Source organism: Camarhynchus parvulus, chromosome 3 (genome assembly GCF_901933205.1).
Source record: "Camarhynchus parvulus chromosome 3, STF_HiC, whole genome shotgun sequence".
Classification (NCBI taxonomy): Eukaryota; Metazoa; Chordata; class Aves; order Passeriformes; family Thraupidae; genus Camarhynchus; species Camarhynchus parvulus.
In genome coordinates this window covers 76,871,135-76,878,066 of record NC_044573.1, presented here as the reverse complement: position 1 = coordinate 76,878,066, position 6,932 = coordinate 76,871,135, and positions in this window count along the sequence as shown.

The window sequence follows — 6,932 nt, the reverse complement described above, 5'->3', positions numbered from 1 at the left end:
TCATATGAGGAACTGCAAATCCTTTAAACTGCAAAATCTTTTAATTGTTATTTTCAGCCACAAAGAAGAAGACTGATCTTCCCATTGCACAGATATGGATTTCAGTTCCTTTGTGGACTTCCCTGTTACAACCAACCAAGCTTTTTCTGGCCCTCCTGCTTTTTCCTTGCTCTAGAGAGCATATTAAGGAGTTGAATCCCCTCAATTCCATGCCAGCACCTTGGCCTTTACCTTAGAGGGTCTTTGGCACTTCCAAAGCTTGGGACAGGGCAGATGTTTCCTGGAGAGGTGAGGACACAGACTGTACACCACAACCAATGGAGGACCATCTAGCTCGGTAGTCTCATGATCTTTTCCTCAAGTTTTGGCAAATAAAGACGATCAGATTTTGTTCATATTCAAGAGGTTGGAGCTGATGTCCTTCGCCCATGGGGGTAGCTCAATGCTTACCTACATGAGAATGAACTTGGCTGCTAGATGTAACGTGGATGCTGCAAATTTCACACATGTATACTAGCAGGGGATGGGACATAGTCAGGGAAGGGGCTGAATGGAAAGATTTTGAGCTTAGCTTGCAGATCTGAGGATGGCTGTGTTTATATTTCTGCTCTTTAAGCAGAACTCTTGTTGTGACTTGTTTTAGTCCTATTCCAGTCCTGTTACAGTCCCGTGCCCAGCTCCTCACTTAACAACATAAAAATCTCAGAAAATTCAGGTGTGCCCCATGTGGGGATTCGTGTCTTTCCCTTTCCCAAAAGATTTCCCTCACCAAATATTCAGTCAGTGTTGGTCAGCCCTCAGACTTCTTTCCTTGACCTTCACTCCTCTGCACTGGCAGCCAGTTTCTGCAATGGGCTGCTCCTCCCACCCTGTGGACCCCTGAGCAGATTCTCTGCACACAAGCAGTCCCATCTCTTTCCTCACCATGACTGTGGCCACTGCTTGGACCTATGGCTCACCTTACAGTTCCTAGGCCCCAGCCCCTATTCCTCTTCCAGGCTTGCCAGTGTACTGGATTCTTCCCAAAACAGACTTGAGGACAGAATTTTTAGTGGGGCATGCAACAATAGGACAAGGGGTAATGATTTTAAACTAAATGAAGGCAGATTCAGATAGATACATGGGAGTGATTTTTTAATGAGAGAGATACCCAGAGAAACTTCTCTGTAGATACCTCATCCTTGGAAACATTCAAGATCAGGCTGGTCAGGGCTCTGAGCAACCGAACCTAGTTGACGCTGCACCTGCTCATTGCAGGGGGTATGGACTAGATGGCCTATAAAGGTCCTGTCCAACCCAAACTATTCTATGATTCTCTATTTCCATGGATTATTCCCGGCGTCTATTCCTTGACAACACCTAGACCTAGAGTTCTTCTTCAGAAGTCACATTTTTCCACATACTTTCTTTTCCTGACAGCTTTTGTTCTCCTCTTGTCCAACAGGAGGTAGATATCTCCCTTCTCTGCAATGCTCTGTTTCAGCAGTGGGTGGACTGAGAGTACAAGAGATATCAGTTCCCTGGGGCCACATCCAGTGCCCAGGACTGCTTCATCTCCAGACATACGGGGACAGCCATTACAGAGGAAAACTGATTTCATTCCTATAACCAATTCTGCACAATACTATTTAAATAAAAAATTCTTTTTCCAATGACTGTGAAGCACATATGATTCAGCATATACAGAAACTGTAAGGAGCTGGGACGTGCTCAGTGAAGACAGACTGCCTGGGGATTCTGGCTGTTAAATTCTGGCAAGTCTTTATGAAGTATGTGCAAACTACTACTGGTCAAAGACCGGTACATTTTTAGGGTGTGTATGTATTTCACAGAGAACAAAAATGATTAAATGAGGTTTATCCTTAACAAAAGCCACAGTCTTCCACCACACAGGGTTCCTGCAAAACACAGAATTCCAAATCTTTTCAGCATTTTTGAAAACATTTAGCATTTTTTTTCTTTTTTTTTTTTTTTTTTTTGAGTCTTAGCAATTTTTTAGAAAATAAGGTAGCATGAGAGATGACAAGTGTGAAATCTCAAAAGGTTTCTCCAAACTTCAAATAAAAACCTGGTTATACAGAATGAAATGTTAGGCAATCTTAGTTGGGATGAAAGGATAGGTATACTGCTGAAGCACAAATGCACCTGTTACGTAGGTTCATTCAACTATTGAGCCAAAAATTGTCTTAGAAGTCAATTAGACTCTCTCTAATGCTTGTGCTCAAGTAATCTGACTAACACTATATAGGCATGCAGATACAAACCAAATGCCATCCCCATTCTTCAGTGTCTCTTTTAGGAGTCAGATCCTTATTCCCTTGTTCACTGAGAAATAAAACACCTTAAAAGGAATAGAAAAAGTGAATATATGGTATCCTGCTGCATTCACCAAACTGCAGTGGTGGTTTACAGCCTCTCAATGGCAGTGCCTGGCCGTGTGCAGCCTCTGGAGGAGTGGCACCACCTCTTTGGCATGTGCAGCTGAGTTCTGGGAAGCCATAAATGGGGCTGTTCACATCTGTCTGGCTGTGAAGCTCATCTGAGAGGAAGAGGAGAGGGAGATATCATAGCTCTACCACTAAGTAATTTTTGTTATGGAAATCGATTTTTAATGTGTTCCATACGAATCTTGGGAAAATGAACCATTCAAGAAGTTTATCATAATTCTAGTCTAGATAAACAGCTCAATAAAGAATGGAAAATATGTATTTTGTCAGAAGGCACCACTAAAAATATTCACATATGGCAACGATTTCCTCAGAATTCAACAAAGGGTTGGCTCAGGAGCTTTCTCCTGTAGATACAGATCAGATTTATCACTGCGGTAATGTCACCTGACTAGTTCGATGTTTAAGCTATGAGTCAGTAGAGCAGAAAGACATAGATCTCCAGCATGTACAGTACTTATCCTCTCCTTTTCCACTCACTGGCACTGATTTTGTTTTTAACATTATTAAGGAGTGATTCTTCACAGCTAAGGTTACAAATGAGTTTGTCTTAAAAGTTTGTTTCGGCTTCTTCCTACAATCTACGCTGCCACTCCAATGCTACAGGACTTTGGAGACTATAATCCCAACTGAGAACAAGATAATCCATCTTTTAAAAAAGTGAATCAAATGGAAGACTTGCTGGATTCCATTTCTCAGAAAATGAAAGTGCTCCCACACCAGAAAGAGAAGTCCTCTTTTTTTTGCTGCTTTGTCCATCGTCAAGGAATTAGCAGAGACTTGCTTTATTTCCCTGCGAGAAATTCTGGAGGTCTCCCCATCATCCTGAAAAGAGATCTCCTGTTTTACTCATCCCAATTTAAAGATGAGATTGGCTGGAATAACAAAAAAAACCCCACTAATAAAAAAAAGTGTCAGTGTTAGCTCTTTATAATGGATGAGCTGAACAGACTGTGGATTTGAGCTCTTAAAGCCTGCAGGGCAGCGATGTAGATATAGATCCACAATTTTTAAGATCTATGTGAAGAAGATGATAAGCCTAATAAAAAAATGGGGATAACTAAACAAAAGCTTTCAACCTGAGGCTACTGAAGTTGCAGACTCCTCTGTTGAGGCAGTGTGGCTCTGTATGTGCTGTGCAGCTCTGTGCCCAGCATTGTTCCTGCTGGGAGCAGCTGGGAGCTGGAGGAGGAACAGGGCAGAGCAGCAGCCGGGTCCTGCAGGTCCATGTCCGCCAGTCAGGGACCCCTAACACCCTGAGAGCACCTGCCTGCTCCTGACACATACCCATAGCAGCATCCTGCTGCTTTCTCTACTGAAATAGACTGTCAAGTGTGAGGATAGCACATGGCCTTCCTCTACCCCATCCTTCCCACATGGAATCAAAAACTTCTCATGTCTAAGACTGAAGTGCCTCAGTGCTGAGGCAGGTCTGAAATCAAAAAATCTTTAAATCTTTCTCTTTTGTTGTTATATTTCCTTTCACCTAGCACTGCCTGTAACAGGCAATTTGAGAGGGAAATTATTTTCTGATGTACCAGTGTTTATACAAAAACTTGGTAGAAATTGTGGGAGCTTAATACACATACATGCTATTTGTCATGTACATAAAAATTGGCCATTGTGGTAGATGACACATAACTAGCTTTTTACTGGATTGGTTTCCCTGAACATCATGGAGAGCATCCAAATTCAGTTTAATGTTTAAATATTTTGGTTTAGTTTAGTATATTATTGTTACAAGCTGCAGAGATCTCAGTCTAGGCTTGCAAAGAGTAGGGTTTTTGTATCTGAGGGCTGTTCAATCAGCACAACCCTCTCATGCACCCCTAATACTTCTACTGACATACCTGGGATGTGCCCCACTTAGCAGGTGCAGTTCACAGGCAGCTTTTGCATAAAGTCATAGAGAATTAGGGCAAAAAGTATTTCAGGAAACTGTATATGCCAGCCTCCCAGCCCTAGATCACCCACACGTTTGACTCTTGTGAGTTATTAAGGTGACCTGTTTCTAAAGATTCCTCACAGCATTCCCAGGCAGTCCATCACACCAGCTCAAGATTTTTGTCTTGCTTCTCCTTTGCACTGTCATTTAAGCTCATGATGCTGTTTTCTTTCCTGCCCCTGGACACAGAGAAAAGAATACTCCTTCCTCTTTGCAGCTGCTTTTCTTTGTTTGAACACCGTTGTTCTGAGACTATTCACCCTCCTTTCCAGTCTATGAAACTAATTTTTTTCATTCTTTCCTAGTAAGCCTTGTAGGCAAGGTCTGACACATGTCTTCTGCTTGAAGTAGATTAAAAATCTTGGACATCAGTTAAAAAGAAAATAACATGGCACCACCATTGTGATGGGATCAGCTGGACACTGCTCAACCAGAAAATAACTTCAGTTGACTACTTCAGATGTAAAAATTTAATTGATATCAAATGAGGCAGCACTACAGATTTTTAGCCCAGAAAGAGTTATCCTACAGTAGGAAGATTCCCTTTGCAGAAGTGAGAAATGGACACTAACATCAACATTAGGGTTGAAACTAGTATAGCTGAACAATATCAAAAGATAGACCAATTCAAGGCATGTCACTGTCTTAAAATAGTGAGCTTTAGAAATGAGGAAGCATTATTAACTACTCTTCCTTGCCTTTGGTTTGTGAGCCTGCAGGAATAACATAACATTTCTAAGATATCTCCTGGAAGCCTCTGTGAAAGAGACTGAAAACTGAGACACTTGTCTAATCACTTGGCTCTAGAAATAGAGTCCTTGGGAGAACACCAAATGTTGTAATTACATTACTAGCATAGGTGTCATAACATTTTGTTTCTTTCTGTGTGGAAAATGAGAAATTTGCAGTTGTTGATGAGTTCTTGGATAGGAAAAAGGTGATTCACCCAGGAGCCTGAACAGTCTTTTCTCAAACATCAAGGCTGAATCATCCCCACTCATTGCTGTGATGGATTTCAGGTTGTTGAAACAATTGTCTGACATGAAGCCAATTCACATTGCAGCACACTGTGCCATACACAGCAGGCCCAGGGGCATCTTAAGATTTGTCTAGGCATAGAATCAGCAGAATCTAAGGCTGAGCTGAAACATCAGATGGAAATGAATCCTCTGAGGGATATTCCAGCTTATCATTAACTTACACCAAGTTCACTGTGAGATGTCAGAACCATCAATAGTTAACATGAGAAATATCAGATAACCATTAGTGAGTATTTGTGGGCATGTGCATTGGCATATCAGATTACTGCAGCACTAACTTAAAAAGATGTTTTGCTTGCTATTGATTAGAGTTTGGAGGAGGGAGAAATACTCAAGACAGAGCTACAATTATGTGTGATAGATCTCAAAGTAGCTCAAATATTTACTTAATACATGATAATTTAAATGAATTAGACATTAGTTCATAATTGCAATCAAAATGTGTTTTCCCTAAGACTTTAGCTGTTCTAATGATTCTTTAAGTGTAAAGAAAAGCCTGCTGCTTGATTGAAACATGTCCAAAAGACATCACAGCTGACAGGAACTTGAATTGGTCTTCTGCATTCATTTCTGATAGCAGAGGCAACATAATCTGACGGCAGATGTTAAGCAGGCAACATTTCTCTTTTGCTCCTAGGAGCAGCTGACAAGAATCTGTAGCCTAACTTAAAACAAATAAACAAACAAAACCACCACCACTAAAGTGGTCCAATTAAAACTGACTTACTTCTTTCTTTGTAGAAAAATATAATTTAAAAACTCAGCAGGGGCAATTAACTTGTCCTGATAATTTGAAGTGAGTCCTTAGATATTTTGAATTGCTTGACTAATTTTAATATTTCTGTTCTCTCTATTCTATTATTCTTTCTTGACAATTCTGTTTAACTGTGCCAGAATTATCTACAGTTCCTGAAGCTAAGGACCCTGGTAATGTTTTTTTTTTTTTTTCCTTTTAGGCAGGAATATATGATCTTTTTTTTTTTACCAAGAGCCTCCTGAAGCACTCTTTGAGCTTGAGTACAAATCTCTATTTATCTCTCAATAGTACAATGATTTATTTATAATTGATCCCCTGTAAAATGAGTTTACTTCTAAAGGGGGGATTAAAACCTCTTGTCCCAGTCCTGGTTTACCCCAATAACCAGAGCAGTTGATGGCCTAATTGTTAGAGTTTTTAGCTCTCAGCAGAAGATTTTGCCTTCTTCTTAAGATATCTTATGTGTCTGCACCAAGGTGTCTACTTGTGCTGGAAGAGTCTAACTTCAGTGACAGTCTGTGGAAGGACAGGGCTGTAGGAGAAGCCTAATTTAGATGCCCAGCTAGTACCTGCCTGCTATAGGGTGCACTGAGTAGCCCTCCAGTGACTCCAAAGGGAACTTAGGCAACTCCAGCAGACCTCTACTTTCATTTAGGTGTCCTAGAGTAGAGCTCTACCTGGAAGGCTTCAGTCTGTATTCTGGGCATGACACCCACTACCACTGGAAATCCTCTAGAATATGT